This window comes from Cyphomyrmex costatus, unplaced genomic scaffold, assembly GCF_001594065.2.
Source record: "Cyphomyrmex costatus isolate MS0001 unplaced genomic scaffold, Ccosl1.0 scaffold61, whole genome shotgun sequence".
Lineage (NCBI taxonomy): Eukaryota > Metazoa > Arthropoda > Insecta > Hymenoptera > Formicidae > Cyphomyrmex > Cyphomyrmex costatus.
Window position 1 is genome coordinate 1,300,746 of NW_017280167.1, and position 21,797 is coordinate 1,322,542.

Genomic DNA, 21,797 nt, shown 5'->3' on the forward strand with positions numbered 1-21,797 from the left:
TAGAGTTAAATAAACATATCCTCTTTCTTTCTCCTCTCTTCTTACTGCGACGAGGCACGTGCTACGGATCTCACGAACGAGTCTCTTACGTCATACACAATTTATTCACCGACGACGTTCCTCGTATTTTACACTCGATTGAACGCCACGTTATTACAATTTACGTTGCGAAAATACGACAGCTTCCCTGACGATGCTTCGCGTCCAGACTGTCGCGTAAAAATCGTTAATATCACTTCATGACATGAAGCGACCACTCCTCAGCAAGTGAGCTGAAGAAACTCGGTAGTTGTTTCCTAACAAGAGTCGGGGATCGGTCGTTTTTATCAATTGCGTGAGCGCCCTACGTATGAAAACTTCCATTCGCTCACGCCCTGTTTCCTGCTACGAAGATGACGGCTAGATGGACGAAAAGGCGCGTGATGGAGGGCGCGGGGCGAGGAGCTGGAGAGGAAGTTGTTGGACCATGTCGACTGCTTCTCAAGCCAGCCGAAGTGGACCTATCGACTCGAAACGAGTGTGCTCGACGTTAAAATCCCGGTCGCTGCTCCCGTACCTAAGCCTCCCCTCTACTGACCGTCATCACTCTTTCTCGCTTCCTCTCATTCCACCAACTTTCTGCCTTTCCTCCACGTGTACGGACGCGGGCGTGCGCGCGCGTGCTCATTCACTCACTCGTGTTAGACGTAAACGATGCAACGCAAGGGGGGAAGGCATTTTCCTCGATATAAAGCTTCGTCCCTTTTTCGGCTTCGATCCTCCACATAGCGAGACTTCGCGCCGCTACTCTGTGTGAACGAAGTATCGGAGCCACCGATAAAACCGAGTCGTAACAAACGAAATCGACACTACCAGGTCAGACTCTCATACGTGAAGGCGTGCGTCAACAGTAGAATTCAATTTCGAACTAGACGCTAACATTGACGTATTTCGATCATTCTGAACGTTGAAGTTAGATCTAGGTATTGATTTTTCGAAATTGACATATCGATCCCTGTGTGTAGATGTAGAAGATTGTATTTTTCTTTTGTTTTGAAACAAATTTTTTTAAAGAGTTTATTTCCGTTTTTAACTTTGACACAGCAAGATACGCATAGAAATTAAATATTTATTGTGTGACGACGCACATGTAATAATTCTTCGATAGTTTCAACAATAAATTAAAATTATATAAATATTTTTAAGAATGTGTGTGAAATATTGTGACAATATTGTATGAATTGTCTACAAATATGTTTCTGCGTTTTCATCGTGAAATATTGCGATATATTATTAATAAATAAATTATGTTATTTAGACAGCGCTTACAGAGGTGATAGTCGGTAGGGACGGTATTTCTTCGCAGGGGAGTGACAATATTATTCTGTTTCAGGGTGTGACGGGCGACCGGCTGGCCGGGGGCGCCGCACACCTCCTCCACCTCTTCTTCTTCTTGCCACGACCACAACACACAATGTAACAACAACAACTACTACTACTACTACTACTACTACTAGTGTCGTCCGCGCGAACCACGTTCTCAATGTACTCGATGTGGTACGTCACCATACCCCTACTCGGTGTCTCTGAAGATGTGTCATTAAGTTTTAACACACACGTGTCTTTCACTTTTTACGTTATATATCATGTCACACAATTAGTATTTCTCGTTGATGTTTTGATGGGAAAGCTCTGCGAGGCTCAAGATCTGCCCAGAGCCATTGGGCGAACGTGGACCCGAGAGTGGCTCTGTCTAATTGGCAATCAGATTGAATTCAGTGGAGCATATTCTAGTACACGCGGTATCCCGCAAATCTCGTACTGCAAAATTATTTCGACAAAATTTAACGCCGCGCTGTGGCAGAGGCATTCCTCGTGTGCACGTACGTATATTTACGCGCCATTTTACCATTGTATATACGTTTTGTATTCTATATATACATAATATATTCGTTCGTTCACATAACATACACACATACACACACACACATATATGTATTGGTGGATTATGTCTTCACTGTTCGCTGAATTCCGTTACAATGTGACTTGTGGTTGGTTAAGTTTCGTTGGTTTATCGATGTTCAATGTTGACTGCTATTGTTGGTTGTTAGGTGTTTAGTGGTCATTCTGTGTTGGTGCTCACCCCCTACCGACTATTCCTTGTATTCGCTGTCCTGACGACGAGCACCCCACCCATTTCCACAACACAAATCCCTAAACTTGATGTTAGAATTTACGATATCAAACTTGCTTGTCGCCATCTTCTCTGCAGACTGGCGGCCATCGAATTTGTCGATAAATATAGGTAAATAGGGTAAGATTTCTATTAAATTTGCATATTTTTAATAAGCATGTTGTTATTATTTACGAGAAATGTAAATCTGCATGATACAGTATAATGCATTTCAGTATCGCAATATTGCTCACAATATTATTTTAAAAGCACGCAAGAGAATTTCAAATAACTGTCTTTCCTCCCAAATTAGCGAGAATCGGAAATCAAATATTATTTTATTTCATTGAAATAGAATTTAAATCTTGATTTATAAATATGCACATCAAAAATTTTTTTGTATACACCTAATAATAGTAAAGAAAAAAAAAATATTTTTTATATATACGGATCAACAAGATTTTTATGCCATACATGCGGAAGAAATTTTTCTAAAAAAAACTATTTTTAGCAGCGCGCAGATTAGAAATGACCGACATTTGATTAGAGAATAGTATACGTGCTATCGTATTTTTCTTCTGGCATGCACGTTTCACATTTTCTTTATCTCTATCGAACGTGTCTCTGAATATTGAAGACCTTGAGCTGTGTTGCAAAGTTTTATTTTACGCCTCAATGCATACTTCAATAACAAGTCATCTTCGCTAGTTTATCCATCCGTTAAATGGCAATTTAATGTGATACGAGAGCACCCATAAAATAAACAAATCGGCACGCTGATATGTAAACATCATTGCATGTAAATGATAATTATATGCGTGTAAATATTGTCCCCTAAATATGTTTTATATCTATAATAATAATTAAGTTGAGAGCTCGCTATACGTTCGAGCTTTCCTTTTAATGAGCTTGGAAAACGGTAGCAAACATTGCTCCGATGGCGGGTTAATCTGCGGTTAAAACGCTTGAATTTTTAACGAGGACGAAGAACCGGGAAGGGGGACAAGAAAGAGAGACATACTTTTTAAAACAATTACACGAGTAGACAGCATGAAATTGGATGCTTTAACGTGAATACATATAGATATTCACGTCCTCTTTACGCGATATGTGTGATTTATAACATGAAAGGCTATTGTACTATAAATTACAATTAAGTGAAAAAATGAAATATGATCGATGTTTCTATACAGTTGATTTAAAAATAGAAAATTAAAATCTGCACGAGAAAGTGCGCGATAAGACACAAATATTTATTATACTTTCTTCCCATTTTCTTCGAGTTATGCGATCGATCGTAGCAAATTACGTTCCGAACTTCCCATTTCCCTCGGAACTGGTCGCCGGCACTTTATTCCATTTGATAGCGATGGCGAGCCGTGGTGAGCAAATAGCTTCTAACAACGACGTATGTATGTGAGAAAGGGAGGCAGCTAGTCCGGAAGCATTTATTTGCCAGCGGGAGTTCCTCGTAGTTTTACAATGTGGCCGCGCGACGTTCCGCAAAGGCAGCTCGATTTCAGGCGCACCCCGATAATATTAAAAAGTAATTGGATTGCGATCTGGAATGATAGTTGTTGCCGATTCGGCCGCGGTGGCTACATATCGTCGAGGAAAGGATGATGGAATCGGCATCAAGGGGGTTGAAGTAAAGGCGGGGGAGAGGCGGGAGGGGGGGGGGACGGTGCGCAGACTGGAATAATGGACAGTCGTTAAATTTAATTGGCACATAATTATCGGAAGTCCAGGCACCAAGCAGATCGCCGCACGCCGCCAATCGTCGTACAATCGGTGTCCCATTGCTCGGGCTTTAATATCGAGGAAATTCACGTGCAAAGAGGGAGGCTAACATCCCATTTCGTCCACGTGTATTTGGTAGAACATGCCCGGCGCTTGTGGTTTGTACCGGCCTAACGAGTCCGGAATCGACCTACCCTTCATCCGAAATCGCTTTTCACCGCCAACGCTTTCGTTTTCTTCCTTTTTTATCTATCTAGCCGCGCGCGCGTCGAATCGCTCTCGCCTTTTATTTCTCTTTTCGGACGTACGAGCGCGATCTTCCCCGACTTTGAATTCGCGTAACTAGATTGAATCTTCGCAGAATGTAATTTGTCTTGGACGCTGTTCGAGCTACCGCTGCAAGCTCGCCACTGGCGAGAGCAACTTGAATAAAACAATAAAGCGCTCGTCTGTGTCTGCGTTGTGAAATGATAGAGAATGAGGAAAGATGGCAAATGTAGCGAAGAACGAAGAAGCGAATCAAAGTAGATAAAAATCAGCGATTTAGATATTTTTGGTAACACGAATGATTGTCTCGAGAGATCGGTTTCAAATGTAAATGTCACACGTATTTCTACAAAAGGCTGAATAAATCATAATTAACTCTATTACTAGAGTCTTTAAAAAGGTATTGTTGTTTTAATAGTGAATTTTGGTACTTTCTAAAATTTTTAGAGTAAGTCCCAGTAGAGTAAAATCTGACTCTCTTAAAGATTAAACATTGGCAACTCTTTTGCAAGACTGGCTCAATTTTTACCGTCTTGAATGTTAAAGTGAATTTCAAAAAATTTAAAGAATAGATAAATTTAAATCTGTCAAATATATAATAAGTAAAAAACAACCCGACTCTTACGATAATAAAAACTCGTTGTTAAAACTTCAACAAGTATCAGAAACTTGTTATATAATTTAAAACAATAAAAAGATTTGCCCTGTTTCTCGAAAATCCTTATTGAGACGGGAGAGTTAAAATTCATGTTGTTAGGGTTAAGAGCCAAATATATGAGATCGTTTGGACAAATTAATTTACTATCATCAATTAGTGGAGTATCAATTAGTGGAGTAACGTTTGGATCGCTATCGGTCGACGAGAGGCATAGCGGTGTACAACGTAACGGCAACTTGTGGCAGCCGCATCGTGGCTTGGAGCTACGCGCGTCGGATTATATGTTACCTCGATATCATCGCATAGCAATAAATAAGCCCGCCGATATCATCTTTCATTTCGATAATTATTATTCGCCGTGGTGTTAATTAATTAAGGACTGAGGTCGCCGACTACCACGGAGAGAACACCCCCTTCCCCCTCCGAGGCTGCTTCATTTCGCGCGCACTCGGAACGGCAGGTAGACGGACCACCCCGCGTGTGTATAGCCACGATCGCGCCAGGTGATAATTCCTCGAGCTCTCTGGCTAATTACCGGATGAAAGAGCTATCTGGCGACTGTCGTCAAAGCACCGGCGAGAGCCGGTAAATGCACCTGCCGCGCCATTGTGATATTTTAGTGCGGTCCCAGCACAGTTTTGCCCACAGTCCACACCGCCGCCGCGCCGGACTCGAGATATCTAATTTTCATTCGGCGTTTTCAGCCCTGTGTATACGTGAAACCGCGACCTCATCTACGGGATATGCAACGAATATTTAACGCACGCAGTAAACGAAATGTTATTCTCTACCGCTGTTCTGTTTAAGTATAATTATTGTTTCCTTCCCATTTAGTTTGTTAAAAATGAGCGTTTTGTTCAAACTCGTTAAAAATGTAAAAAGTTAAAAATTGCCGCCAGTGAAGCAGCTATTTCAAGTTTCGGGTATTTCCGCCACGCCACTGAAAATTGTCCAAATATTCTAATTTTCCTTGTTGCGCTAATATTTCATCTATGTAATTACAAGTTTTTATTCTTAATTTGGAATAAACCCAGATGTTTTACGCGAGACTACATATGTATTTTTCTGATGAAAACAATTTCTTCAAAATTGATAAAATATGCAGAGTATAATCGTTAATGAGATAAAAGATTTTGGAATAATTCTAAGGAACCAAAGACGTCTAAGTATGAAGCTGCGTAAGATCGGCACGAGACAAACACTGAGATCACAGAAGTCGTGCTATTCGGCCAAAAGCCAACAGAACAAGTGTATGTGTGTGTGTGTGTGTGTGTGTGTGTGTGTGTGTGTGTGTGTGTGGGGGTGAGAGAGAGAGAAAGATCGAAGAGACCTCTTGTAATTTATTAATTTAATGCGTGACTTTTTGGGTCAGAATCGTATCTGGGTGAAAAGGTTGCTGGCGATGTTCCCGGAAAGAAAAAAAAATATCTCCCTCTTCCCCAGCTTGTCCTTGTCGTTATGTCGCGCGTTTCTACACGTGTTCTATGCGTGGTCCTATCCGCTCGCAGAAGCGACTTGTCGCAAACAAATAAATAAAGACGGCATCCGTAGCGTAGCATTCGACGCAGGAGTGCTGCTGAATATTTGATCGTTCTATAGGGCGTTACGTTGACCGAGTACCTGGTCATGGGGTTGCTCGGTCGCAGAGGGTACCGTGTTTTCCTCTTAACCCAGTATGAGAAGTCGGAGCGAAAAAGGGGGATGGAGTTTTATTGCTGTATTGTGTAGGCGTTTGGCGAAGGAAAATCCCGCCCTCGGGTCTGACGTAGTCCGGTTCTTCTCCAGTAGGAAAGGACAAATATTTCATACTATAGTATAAAGCGCCCACACACACCCCTTTGTTACGGTTCACATGCCGCGATCTATGGATTGTAAATCTCAAGAATCTCGACTTTCACGTCGTGGCATATAATTGCGCGTCGTCACGCTTGCTGCTTGAAAATAATGCCCGCACGTGCCTTTTGATACCTCGAAACAACCGGGGCTTTGAGTGGTTGCGCGGTATTGAATTCAGCGATGCAAATAGGCTCGATAACGCGCGCGACAGAAATTCAATAGTCGATAGATACTCGCGCGATGGAATATCTCCGGTAAGGACTAGACTTTTGGTATGGGGTATTGAATGAGCGCGGGAAAGAGAGAAGGCGAAGGGTATAGAGAACAAGAGAAAGACGGGACGAGAATATCAGACATATCCTATAAAGAAAAGAAGCAGGAAATATGGAAGAGCGGTACAGCTATGAAGAGCTTGCGAGGCGTTGCACTACTATTGAATTTAGCCGCACCATGCCACGGATCCTCGCTCTCTCGCGTATACTCGTCGGGATTTGATTTACGCATAAAATATTCACGTTGCCCGAGATTTCGTTAGAGTTTCGAAGTTCCGGAACGCGCCGCAACCAGCAGCTGCTGCTACTGCCGCTGCTACTACCGTCATCGCCATCGTTCCCGTTGCAGCATAAACAGCGGTACGTTTAGAGAAGAGAAGAGAACGGCATCGGGAGCAAGTTGGAAGAGATAGGGAGAGAGATACGACTCTAAGTATACGTAAGAGAAGACCTGCGGAAGACAGAGCAACGAAGCGGTGTGTAGGTAGATATGATACCGGACTGTTGCGGGCGAGTCCGGATACAGGAGCCCCAGCAAGATCCCTGGGCAGGATACCTGCCAGGAAAACTTTGCCAGGCATTGAACGAAAAAAGAGCTGCAAGTGCTAAAGAAGAAAGAGAGAGAGAGAGAGAGAGAGGGAAGGCAGCCAAGAGATTCTGCAGCCTCCAAGATCGCTGTGAGCTTCTCTTGGCTTTCTGCCGCCTCCTCTTACCTTTTCCTTTCTTCTTGCGACCGTCCCTTTTTGTTTTCGTTCTATCACCCTGGTCCGTCGTGAAATCTAATAAATCAAGAAGCGGAGGGAACGGAAGTTTCACCGTGCGATATTCGGAGGAGACGAGCGCGTGCGCGCGCGCGCGCGAGTCGAAGATAGTGGACCACGAGTTTAGGGCGTTTCTGATAACGAGTTTCTCCCTGTCGTTCTTCTTCCTCTCCCCCTCCCTCCGAACGTTTTGAGGACAGTATCGTCTACGTCTAGAATCGACGTGTCTCTATCGAGCGTTAGTGTATTCGTACACAATGAGTGTTCCTCTTTCCTTGCTCCTCCCAATCTCCTTTCGTCTGGGCCTCCATGCCTATGTGTCTGTATTCTTGCACGCAGACATGTCCGCGTTCAAGCTCTTCTTCGTACTGCACTTCCTCGGTGTCCCCGTGTCTCCATTGTGCCGCGTCTCCACTTTCACCAGCATTAAGCCCTCTGAGAAATACATTCGGCCTCCTAGCGCGCGATTTCAGCTCACTGCGCGGACTTTTAGGGTGGGACTGCGAGGTGGATGGCTTCTCGGTGCTCGAGCAACGACTGAGAATGAATGAGAGAGAGAGAGAGAGAAAGAGAGAGAGAGAGAGAGAGAGAGAGAGAGAGAAGAGAGAGAGAGAGAGAGAGAGAGAGGAGGGTGGAGATGTGTATGCTGAGATACTTAGCACAAGCCGTTACTTCGTCAGTACAGTCACTGCACCAAGTTGTACAGCGATTGCAATTCCGCTCTGTTTCGCGGGATGCAAAATGGTCAGGTAAAAAAAAAAAGAGCTCGAGGGTATATCGCGCGGGAAAAACATTGCACAGGGAACACAGATTTGTCGAGGGCGTGCTGTTTCAATCGTGAAGCGATGCGTTTGTGACAATGGTGTGCAGAAATGTTTCGCTCTCGCGGCGTATGATCGTTATAAAAACTGCCACCGAATGTTATTCGACGATCCGATCGTTTTACACGCTTACCAAAGAGTTGTGTGGAAAACGACCGCGTTTCAACGCGCGTTACATTTATACGCGCACGCGCGCACGCGGTATAATTGTAAAATATTTCATTTCATCCGACCGCGTTATTTTCCATGGAAAAATCCAATTTTACGTCCTATTATTTCGCTTTATCCCGCTATTACTCGTTTCTCGCAGAAAATTCGTATAAAAACATTTTCACCCGCGGATCGTTGTTATTTTCATACCGCGGTAACCGCGACGGTATAGTGAACATTGTAGCATTGTACTCCGCTTATTTGTTATTAATGAGGAGTGTGCTATACCCACACTTGGTAGTTGAGTAAACGATCACGTAGTTGTCCTGGACGCGCACTTTTCCGGGATACGCGAGACAGCGAGACGCTCGACACGGGTATCTCAGAGGGAATACGCGATAAAGGACGCTCGGGAAAAATTTAGGAACACTCCGCTCTCTCGCGGGCCGTTACCCCGTGTTAAGCGGCGTGTGTAGACTTCCGGGGCGGTCGTCGATGCGCGTCTCTGCTGCTCCCCCTCTTCACTCGCCTAGGAAGTTTCGCCGGAAGTCTCAAGGATTTATCCGACCCGCTACGTCTTCCGTCTGAAAACTTATCTGCTGCATGGGGCGGTGAGAGAGAGAGAGAGAGAGAGAGCGACAGAGACCGCACACACGTTGACCAACGCGCCGGGTAATACGTGCGATGGCTGAAGCCGTTAGCTTGCTCTATTGGGTTCGAAGGACTCGCGTGGCTCGAGGCTCTTCTTTATTCCATTTATTCCGTATACATAATATATCGTTTTGCGAGCAAGCGTGGTGGCCTGCTCTCATCCGTCCGTCGAGCTCGTAGGTTTTCTTATTTTTTCGCTCGATTTAACGGATCGCGATAGGAAGGCTTCTCCTCTTTTCGGCACAGCCGCGGGGCTTTTTATGCTTAAACGCTTCTTCGCGATCATCAATCTCTCCGCCCGTAACGAACGGCGGAAGAACAGCTCTCATAAGAACTGTAGCAGTTCGACGCTCTCCTAATGAAGAACTTTCTTAATAGGTTGAACGTTGCACGTGCAATTTTTCTCGATTTTCTATTGTAGACATTAAACAATCAAGGAATCTTGATATATTAAGCAACATATAATGTCGCTGATAAAGTTATACTATTCTTTCGCAAAAGCGGATTAATGCCATCGATAATGGGTTTATCTACATGAACAATAATTCGTATAAGTTCTGTTTATCGCAAACTATTAATTTCACCACGAACAGTTACGATGCCTCTCCCGGTGTCTTAACTCCCAACTTACAGTGTAGCAAGCCGTATACCAAGAAATTTATAGGTATATAAATTCAAGCTCCTTTCATGGGAAAGTTAGCAGGCACCTCTTGACCGGAAAGAACGGAGCGGAATGCCAGCGTCTTTTTCCGGCAATGGCGAGCATTTTGACAGACGTAATGCATGTTTGAGCCGTTGCTTATATGTGTATGAAAGAGAAGTTATGGAAATAAGGCAGAAGAAAAAGGGAAGAATTAAGGTTAATTGACATAATATTAAATGCCAATTATAGAAAATAATTAATTGCACCATCATTATTCGTACTGAAAAATCGAATAAAAAGTAAACGTGAATTGTAGAAAATAACACTAGGTAAAGAAAAGTTTTTCTATTTGAATCAAACGAGTCGACTTTTTATATTATAAATTTTTGGATACTAAAACCAAACTGAAAACGATGCTGTAAGCTAAATTTTAGGTTTTCAAATAATTGAGGTTTCCAAATAATTGAGGTTTTATAATGTTAAAGTTATCTTGTAATTCTGATTAGAAGTCATTAATATATTGTAAGTCCCTTACAAAATGCATTTAAAAAAAAAATATTTTATTTACTGATCATATCGCGAAGGATTTAAATATAAGATTTTTTCTAAGAGAAAATGATCAAATCTGTTACTTAAAGCATTCAAGAGAATCTGTGAGAAGCACTTTAACTGGTTCAAAGTGATTTTTGACTGTTAATTAGTGCAATTATTTGTATCATGTATCATATGTCTATTGTTCGGAAGGACTATCATATAGAATATGATAAATCCCTACTCTGTCTCTCCCTCTTTCCCTCAGACTAAAAAAAAAGGAGCGGAGAAAAAGGGCTTAACTCGATGAAATCCATGACGGCGAGGGCGATAGCTGGGCTTTCGAGGTGCTTCATATAGAATATATACGTTCCGATAATGCACGCGATGGAACGTAATTCCCGTCGCGATGGTGTGAGACGAGAGCGTTTCGGTTTCGCGGGGATGAAAATCGCATTCGGCTTGTTCGTCGTGCGCGCTTCGTATGGTCGGACACACGGGGCGCGAAATTTAGGTGAATCCTCGTGAATGGCCGGTCGGCGCCGCGCTATACCGCGCGGATACGGCGCGTAATTACTTTATACGTTTATGGCGGCGACCCTTTCGTCGGGCCCCTTTTGTCGGTGCACCGTGTGATTTATCGCGGTAAACCTACCTACCGCGCCGCGTCGCGCCATCGCCATCGCCATCGTGCGCTCACTCACCCCGTTCTGCCCGCCGCGCCGTGGCGAGAATTTCCAAAGCTCGCGTGGCTCTCGCCCTAAGCGCTGGATCGTTTACTACGCCCGAATTTGTAACTAATTCAGGCGCTTCCGCTCCTGACGTGTATTACCTTGCCGAGGCATTCCAACGGACAAGTACAGCGCATTCGCGTTTTTGCATCTACGTATGTAGTACATGCTTTTCTTGCTCGTTATCGATATGTGTATGAGATTAAATGCAAAAATACCTGTGGCATTCGGAAATGTTAGAAATATTAGAATTACTAGATTTTCGTCTTTACGATACGAATCATTTTATATGCGAACGACATTGAAGTATATTACTAGTTGGTGTAATAGCGATTAACATAAACTGATCATTAACCGAGAATATAGTCACTTACCTTTTTTACTTCAGAGGCCAGAAAATGTGAACGGTTGTAAAATAAAAGTGTTTTTTTTTTACGTCTCTTTTAATAACTATTTTGTATCTTTGTAGTTTCATAAAAAATGTACAACAGAAATATTAATTAAAATTTTTGTTTTTTAGAAATACTGTCATAATAAGTTACTTAACTTGTTTATTTCATTGCATATTTGTTTTGGTTCCTATTTACTTTTTTCAAAAATTGTGAGTAAATCCATATTCATGTTTTCAAATGCCAATAAATCGGAAAACAATCAATAATATACAATATATTGTTAATAATAGATTTTAATTGGGGTATAAAAATATCCCGATTAATCGTTTACGTAAAAATAAAATGATTACTCCCGGATTAAATGTAATTAAAAAGCATAGAAATTCCTATTAGGATAAATTATATTGAGAGCTCTCGTATTTGCTCTCTCAAATACATTCTAGTCTTTGGACAAGAATGGAAAGCTCGCAGCATTACGATCTCTGATGCCAGAATCGTGTTAATATTTGGCAGGCATAATTCGGTTTTACGAGCGGTGTAAATGCGTCGCACGTGCACGCATCGAGAATTATCAGAAATACTAGTAACGTGGAATCGATGGCACGGTGATTTCGATATGAGGAGAGGAGGGAGAAGAGAGGATTTGCGCGCGGCATCATTTCGGTCATTGTTAGCGCCGCCGTTTCGATCGCGTTGATCGTCGCAAAATACGGGTTCGCACTGCGAACTGATATATCTCAATTGTGCATAATACCGAGCCGAATTCTGATTTCCCGCTAGCATTTACGTGTAACAGCGGCGGCGTATTACGCTGTTCGCATTTTTGGCAAATGAAACGCATTATGCATATATAATATCATCGTCTGAAAAGTCACGCGATAATTATCTAGCCCCACGTTAGATTTATGTCGAGGTGATTTGAATATCAGGAGGACAACGTAACGTACTATTCATGTATTCGACACTTTTTATTTTTCGGGACTAGAACTTCAGACGACACCTTACACGAGAGGTACTCCGTGTTAATGGTAGGACGTGAATACATCTGCATTAAAAAATGTGACATGGCATATTTTTACAATTTTTATGGTTACAAAATATGCGGCTTCTATAACGTATAAGTACTGTATATATCGGCTTTCCTAAATAACATCGAATGTTTTATCGTCATAGTTATTTTTTATTAATTATTTTTTTACACACTCATTCTCGAATAGAGTTTCATGAAAAAAAAAAAAATGAATACTTAGCTTACGTATTAAGACAAGATATGTGTGTTATATAAAATCAATAATTTATTATTATATCTTTTTTAAATTTAAAACTTTCTGAAACTCTTATTTAAGTATTTTTATAATAAACTTTACAAATTTGCTGATTTGATTTTGAGAACAGTGCTGGAGAGATTATAGTCAGCCTCCTTTAATGGATGTCCTTTGAAGTAGGTGGAAATCGTAAGAAAAGAAAGGGAAAAGGTTTCTTTTGCTATCGTAATGGGCGGGAACTTCGAGTTAGGACGACATCGGGGCTGCTTTAGAAGCGAAAAGACACACAGACCAAAAGATTCTACTCCAGAGTCTTTAGACGTCCTTTCTCTGTTAGATCCTGAATAGTTGCAGGTATAGATCCCTGCTATTTCTAAATGAAAGTACTTTTTCGATTCTATCTCTTTCTTCTATCGGTTTAACTGAATCTTTCGTGTACTTCAAAAGCGGAAATCTTTATTTCTTATAATGATAAATTTATAAAAATATTATTTTTTTGTACACATACTACACAAACTATATGATTTCTATCTCATTTAACATATTTTATTTGAAAAAATTAAATTCTAATTTAAATATATAATCTTTTTAAAAGTATATATATTTTACAATTTTTATAAGTGTACAAAGATTAAAATAGTTTATACACAAAATATATTTTAATTTTTTTTTTCAAATACAATTATTCTCCTTAAAAGTATCGATGCAAAAGAGAATTTAAAATATATGCAGTTATAAAGGGATCGAATCAGTTTATTTTTTTTACTTTTATCATTCTGTGATGCAAAATTTGACATTCTTTCGCCATTCGCCAAGTATCTCTTTCCGAAGACGCCGAATATCTTCGTTGCTGGATAATTCTGTTTCCCAAGGGAAAACCCCTTGCGGCATTAGGCTGCCGGTCATACCTTGGCTCGAGGCGCGGAATGGGTTGCGTCGAGATGAGATCTCAGCAGCAGAGAGCGAGGGAGCGAGAGTACAAGGGTAGAGATCTGGCTAGAGAGAGCTAGAGAAAGAGACAGAGAAGGGTAGCGGGAGGGAGATTTCGGGGAGATGCAGAGAAGTGGATGGGTACAGACCGGCCATGTAAAGCGGAATGAATCTCGCAGCCGCACGTGGCTTGGCCGCGATCCACGCTATCCCGACCACCGCTCGCGTTCTGCAAGCTTTTTATGTCGGGAATTTAAATTAGATACAACCACTCTACATCCGCAGCCACTGAAACTCGCGTCGCGCCTACCGAATCGCTCGAGAGAGAGAGATACTCCTTTATTTCACGGCACTTTATTCGACGGCGCCACGCAACTCGTCTTCCTATTTAAAGAGAATCCGCAGAAGTTTCCATCGCGAAAGTTATCGCGGTGCGCGTACAAAAATAGTATCGGTGTTTCAACAAGATTTCCTTCCCGCGCATGTCGAAAATTTTCTTTATATGCGTCGTTGGCACTTTGATTATCGGACAGACAGAGATGTTCTCTGTATACACACATATATATATAGCATTTATTATAAACATATATACGTCTTCCCTCTTTTTTACGTAACCACTTTCTGGTATTGACATGAATATCCGTATTACTGGTATATATCATATTAGCATAGAAGTGACAATAACGCGGTTGGATCGATATATTCCTGTCAATGGCATTATGATATATGCCAGACTACTGGACACTTGCGTATAATGCAACGTGCAAAGATTTAAAGCGGACATAATAAAATAGTTTCGCTGTGTGTACGTGACATATTTATTATTCGTATGTATCTGCGTTATAACAAGCTTAACACAGCTGATGCATCAAAACAACGGGAAATAATAGTTTTGCTGCATTTCCGCTACAATATATATGGTATAGTAATTTGATTTTCTCGGGACAATTTTCTCGACGGACAGAATGGAATTAAATTTTACCGTCTGCGCGTCGAAATTCAATGCGAAATACAATACGTGCGGTCGATTTAATAGGAATGCCAGAAAACTGAGAAGCCGGCGCGACGTGACGGGAAGCAAGTAGATACAGCTGGCTATAGTCAGCCCCGAATTTACACAGGCAGTGGCGAAGGCCTCTCTCGCGGTCGGCTCGCTCGGACCGTCGTTAGACGACCGTTCAAGTTCCGCACGGTCGATACCGGTCGAATTCAACACGGTGCTAGATACTCTCTCGCCACTGCAGGGCGGGAGGGGGAGGTTGGAGGTATCGGTTAGGCAGAGGCGTGCCAAAATGTGATTGCGGCAACATTGCGTCACCGCCACACTGGTTCCGAGGTATCTTTGGAGGCTCGTCGTTGGAGAGGACGAAGTAGGATTCTCCTCCTTTCGAAAGCGTCGTTAGAGGCTGCTGGCATCGAGCCAATCACATCGACTAGCTATCTGTGTATGTTCCTCCCCGGTGCAATGTGCGCTACCTTCCTCCGCACACTCTCTACTAGGCCCTCGGTCTGATCCAGCCTGCTCTGACCAGCGCCAGGAAAGGAGGATCGGAAACGGGTATTCTCGTTTCTTGTTTGCACCTATCATCCGACTACCCACGCACCCTCCCCTCCTCTTTCGCAAACATCGACGTGGCTATCGATACATCGGAATATAACTAGGGATGTTACGTACGATCTGTGTTCGGATAATCTTATAGATATATTCGTTCCGGCGAGAACCCTCATAAGAAGAGAAATGGCTTTCTTTTGGCTACTAAATTTCGTAGATAAATCTGACAAAAATTTATTACTCGAATGCAGTGCGATTTCAATCGAACGATAAATTCCATGATCTTTCATGAGATCGTTCAATTGTATTACGTATATCTCGTATGCTAAATGACGATGCTGCACGAGGTTGGAGTACACGTATCGCATGCGTGATATTTAACGTTCTCTCGTGGGGCAAGTGCGAATGTCTACTTCGTGCGCATCGCAATTCTCGACATTTGCCACCTGTGATTCAGTTTCGTTGAGGGAAGAAGGGAGTGAGAGAGTGAGAGAAGGAGAGAGGGTAGGAAGGAGGGCGCGAAAGCGCTGAACTCGAACTGCAAGGAGTAAAGGGTGCGAGGTAAGGCATAGAGTTAGTTAGCATACTAATTCCACCGAGGAAACACTTAAACGCATTATACAAGCTACTAATTACCGACATAATGAACCGTCGCTAATCAACGAAAGAAATGCGTCTTGCAATTACGACGGGAGTGCGAACATTGCGAATTTTGCCAGACAGAATGCTCGAATGGAAATATATCGATCCGGATGACTAAGCATATCGCAATAAAGCTTTACGTTCACGCTCACGTATTCTCTCTCTCTCTCCCTCTCGCGCGCGTTGACGAAGAGAATTATATCAAAGAGCGATTTCGATCATTGACATTCAATGGACGAACGAGCGCGTGAGATCCGGCGCGCGGCCGGGAAAAAAGTTTCACGTATTAATTACGGAAAGTTTCACCGGCTTTTCCTGCCCCGCAAACCGCGTTTTCCTTTCTTTTTCCTGATGGCTATCACCTTCGTCTTTTTCGCCGACGAAGCGTATTGCATTACTTAATGCCGATGCCGGCACGGGCTGCCAGCTTTTATATATAACGAGGTGAAACGTTTGACGCCTCGTAAAAGAAGCGAGCTAGCTCTTTTTTTTTCAATTCCATCGAGAAGCCTCGTGACATTTGTGAAATGGAGAAAGAAGATGGATGCTTTTTGATAAGCATAAAAATTTCGCAACAAGCAGCAAATGCAGCGAAATGTTATCATTGATCAAACTACAGATGTCATTATCAACGTCATAAGTTTTACTCGACATTTTAGTAAATTGAGATGTATATAAAATTTTTCAGCGGTTAATCTCATACATTATGTAATTGTTGAGATACCTGATAAAATTTGTGTTTCATATGATTGTAAACTTTTTCTATTTCACTAAAGTATACGCGTTGAAAAATTGTGAACTTTTCGTGTTACTCGATCTTTTTTTTCTCTTAAAATTTCCAACTTCTTCCGATTTTTCTCTCTTTTTTTTTAAATTAAAACTTTAGGTTGCTTCCTTTTTAAGTGACATAATCGACGCAAGTATCGTTCTATCTTCGTTACTTATTGAATGTCAAGAGGACATCGAACGACGTTTGTGTCGAGTATTTCCTCTGAAAGGAAAGTAGCGGTAATTGATAGACCAGTGATAAAGCCAGTATCTGCAGCGCCGCCGCGTTAAGTAGGATCTGTCAAAGACTGGCCTGCCGGTCTGATCATGACTTCAGTACGAACAGCAACGGGTTGCGGGGCGAGAGTGTAGGGAATGGGGGACGTGACTGGCTTACGAGGGGTGGCATTATGCCTAGACGAGCTGGGATCAACGGTATGGCGCCAATCCCTAACCAGTCCCGTCCTACGAAGCACGTATATCGTTATGCTCACGACGCGGTGCAGTCGCGAGTCTATCTTTCTTAGATGTCTATGTGCGCCATTATATTCGAAGGCAATGAAACTTGGTTCTTGTATTTTCCATGCGAGCGAAAAAAAGTTGCTCCGACTTTTTATACAATTTTTAAACGTGCATGATCGCACTTTGCGATACAAAAAATATTGTAGATATATATAAATTAAAATATATATACGATCTGCTCGTGAGATAAACGCGTGCTACGCTCCCTAATACGTTACACGTGCGCGTTTTAGCTAACGATAAAATCCTAATGTCGAATAAAGCCTAGTGAAGTGATTTTCCCGACAAAGGGCGCTAATGCGAGTCCTCGTGCGCACCGCGCGGTGTTCACGTAACTTCCAAGATAAGTTACATATCTTTTCTGTGTAACAGTGCCGCTTGTAATTTGTCGCGAACGAAACGGACATGAATGCACGGCTAACCTTTGGTACGTGTAAAGACGTCGTTTACATGCAAACAGCGTACGCCCGGTAACTGGCCCCGTAAAGAAGCGGCGCAAGATACGCCGTCCAATGGTAATTTCGATCTCGCAGATAGGAAGTTACAGCGCGCGCGGGCTGTAATTACTCCCGCACTACCCCTCATACTTCGGCATCGTGTACACCTACGTGCGAGCGGTCGGTTTAACGTACACGTCGATTTCGTTGATAGCACGGCGGCATATAGCGCGCCAGCCGATTCGCATATCGCAAGGACAATACAATGGTAATTGCGCGCGAACGAGGTTAGGCGCGTAGAAAGTTTATGAAAGTTGGAAAGTTCCCAACTTTCCAGTTAATAAAGTACGAGTGACAGAGCGAGATCAGTTTATTTAGTATAGTATATAGTGCTTTATAAAGCACGTGTAGATTTCAGCGTCAGACCTTAGCGTGCAAAGAGTTTACGGCGATATAGAATTCAGTCGAACACGTAGACAGTGATTAGACGTTAAATTAGTAATGTGCGGGTTAATGCGGTTTGAAGTTCGCGCGAGCGTGTAATATAATCAGTTTTGCTCCTACGACCTGCTTGAACTTAAGCCCTTCGGGTTGAAGTCATACTTAACGTTAAGTAATGAATATGCAGGTATAATGCCAAAGCGGATGGGAAGGGCGCGGCCACCATTGAGTTAACGAAACACGGCATAACGGTGTAAAACATAATTATCAGCAAGACGTACGGGGTTGCATTATTCATGGGCCGGTTAGTCCGCTTTCAGAACGCCGCGCCGCCGCGTACTGACAAAATTGCAGGCTTACGACTCTATCCTGATAAAATAACCGAAATGTAGGCCATGCGCGCAAATTAGATCCCCCCCCTCCCTTCCCCGAAATTGTTGCTTTCGAATCTTTTCTCAACGGCTTCAAAACTATACTTACTTTGCTCGGTGCGCGGACCGTGTATATCATATTTCATTATAATAGAAAATTCTAGTAGCAATATTTTTTTTTTCACCGCGCGCCGTACTACACGCGTCAACGATTGCAATTTATTTGAACTTGATTACGTTCGCGACGCGTCAAACGAAATCTCGAGGTAACCCGATCAATAAAGGAAGAGTAAAAGAAAGCGGAAATATAAAATTAGAGTGGAGAAATACATTTTGCGCGCTTGCAATAATTTCAACGGATCGGCACTTCGGATTGCTCGCCCGCTTTACATCTTCATCACGAATGCCGTAGGTACATCCAGTATCGTCGAGCGAAATACATAATTTTGAAACGCGATCTTGCAATTATAATCGAGAAGCTAATTTCCACGGTAACAAGCGAATACAAAGATGGATTCGCAGCCCAATATCTTGCGTGCTGCGAATCACAAATAGGATGAGCCCGGTATAGCCTGGGAGAACGCAGCGCGGTACGCCGCGCCGCGCCGGTTCGTATGTTTTAGAAGATTAGTTGCCGAAGGGGGAAGAGGTGAGAGAGGCCTCGAGTTGTTCTTGCTGCTAGAGATAATGGGGCCGGGCTGTCAGTCTGTTGGATAACGTAATACTTGGACCTGTTTACACTAACCCTCGTTCTCGCTTCAGACCAACCCCTCCGTTCTGTCTTCCCTTAATTAATACCACAAATGTGTACGACAGAGAAAGAGGCATATATACCATACATATAACGGAATAAAGGAGGAATCAGTCAAACGAAGAGCAAGCACAAGGGAGTAAGAGAGACAAGGAGAAAGGGAAGGTACGAAGGGAAGGGAAGAAGAAGGGCAGAAGGGAGGAGAAGAGGGAGTGAGAGAGAGAAGGCCTTAGGCGTCCTAACCACCTAATGGAGCCTGCGCCATCGAGTTCATACTATTGGTTACATACCGCACTGTGTACCTGCGGCACTTTGAAAAGGGTTGGCCTCCTACATTGCGGCATAACGTATGCGCATACTCCATAAAATGTGCCGTGTATCCGCGTTGCGTACACATCGAAAGCCATTAGCGGCAATGATGGCAAAATAATTGTAACGTTACAATGCGGTTTGTATTAATCAATCAAATTAATTTGATTGAGTCTTATAGAGATTGGTGTCGAAGCCTGCGCGTATTATGTATTATTGGAATTGTGAATATAGTTGAAACACGATGTCGATTTGTACGCCAATTAATTATTATTTACGCTAGAGTCAGATGATATATAATTATTTGTCGACACGACATTGAGTTCGATTAACGTGATATGCGATTTTCACATTATACAGCACGAGAAAACGCTTAAAAACCGATTCTACAAAGTATAGTTTCGCGTGTAAAAGATTACAGTGAGTTCATTATTGCTTACAGCAATTACTTATCTCCACTTCACTTGCTTGACGTCGTAATCTTCGTAAGATTCAGCGCGCAATCTTCTTGTTTTCGTACTTAGAGAGAAGCCTTTTAAAGGAAGATTCCTTAACGGGCGAAGTTGACGTCGTTTCATTATGAGCCGTCGTCTGGAATCTCTGATGTGCCTGCCGCCTCCCAGCTCTTACTAGATATCACTTAATCGTCTAGTTCTATTGTTCCCTTAACCGCGAACGAGTTCCATTACAGTAGACACATCGTAATCGCTCACGAGGTGCGTCGCGTTCACAGCACAGATGAGCTGTTAACCGCGATGCCGGTCCATTGTTCGGTAATGAAGACTGATGACAGGATGTCAGCATGGCGCCGAATGAGCCTTACCCTAGCGACAAGAAACCGTCGTCAGTTTATTAGACGTCGTTCGCGATAAACCTTCATTCTTTGTTTGGCCCGTCGTGACGAGCGATCCGCGACACGACGGATTAATGAACTGGCGTCGTCCTTATAGGGATGGTCACGAAGATGCCTGATTACTTATACTCCATTGCACGAAGGAGGTCTTTGTCCCTTGCAAGCTTGCGCATTGTGCTCAGGTATAACCTCGTTTATTCTCTCATATACAATAATCAACTATGTAAATTTAACCAAAGTGCTATGTAAACGTCATGTATAAAAATCACGCGTATTCTAGATTAATTCTATCATATTTGTTAACAATAGTCACGTTCGAAATTCATTTATATCATTGCGCGTGTTTTTGTACAATAATCTTTATTACATTGTGCGAACAGTCTACCTCATATTTCTATTGAACCGTCATGTCGTTATCAGTTTGAAGAATCTGTTTATAATAGATGTGCACAAAAAGGTTGTCATCTCTATTCTCGTCTAGAAATACACATGTCAATAACTGAACATCCGACTTACATGAAAAATGAACGCGAGAGACTTCAAGCACGCGTCGGTATAAGAGACGATGATAAAAAAAAAAAAAAAAATAACGAAAAAGAAAGTGGGACGAAAGTGAGTCGGTATGGAGAGAAAATACATATCGATTCCCAATTCTCGATTGAATCTTCGATAGAACGGAGTTTAAAAGTACGATGCGTGATAGACGACGGTAGAAAGAAAAGCAAGATAAAGCACGACGGTAAGGGAAAGATGGTAGATAGTCAGAGACGCAACTGATCAGAGAGAGCGGCTGTATAATCTGTCACGTTAATGCGACGGGGAAATTTTCCGTGGAATATACGTAGCTACGTACTTCACTTGAAAAGGGTACCATTCGCTCGGCAGTAATGGCCTAGGATTTTGAATGTCGCCAGCACGATAAGGAACGGAAAGGAAGCCATTATCGTGCTACGTGATCTTTGGCGTACGAGCGGAGCGTGCTCCTTAACCGTGCTCGCGCGCCGGGTTCTTATATTTCCGAAATATGCCGTGGACGTGGTCCGGTAAATCCGGCCCAGTAAAAGTCATGAGAAATTGGCTCCGTCTAAGGTTATTAACGGCATATTTCACGGAGGAAAAATCCCTTTGCCAGCGAGCTCGTTAAGATTTGTGAATTTCGCGTGCGATCGAGAGAGACGAGAGAGCGGACTAACTCGCGTACTATCTTTTACCACGCGAACGACCGTAGTATGTAGTCAATCAATCCTCCCACATCCTATCTCTCTCTCTCTCTCTCTCTCTCTCTCTCTCTCTCTCTCTCTCTCTCTCTCTCTCTCTCTATCTCTCGACATTATTAATATTATATCTGAAA

The 21,797-nt window shown here is 42.6% G+C and overlaps 1 protein-coding gene across 3 annotated transcripts in view; it reads left to right on the plus strand.

The window, feature by feature from the left end:
- The first annotated feature begins 1,377 nt into the window (after nucleotides 1-1,377).
- bru3 (CUGBP Elav-like family member bruno 3) overlaps nucleotides 1,378-21,797 on the plus strand; it is a 426,425-nt gene continuing 406,005 nt past the window's right edge. For all 3 annotated transcript variants that reach the window (XM_018547207.1, XM_018547205.1, XM_018547201.1), the window contains exon 1: nucleotides 1,378-1,536. The gene's annotated coding sequence lies outside the window, so the exon portion shown is untranslated. The remainder of the gene's footprint in view (nucleotides 1,537-21,797) is intronic.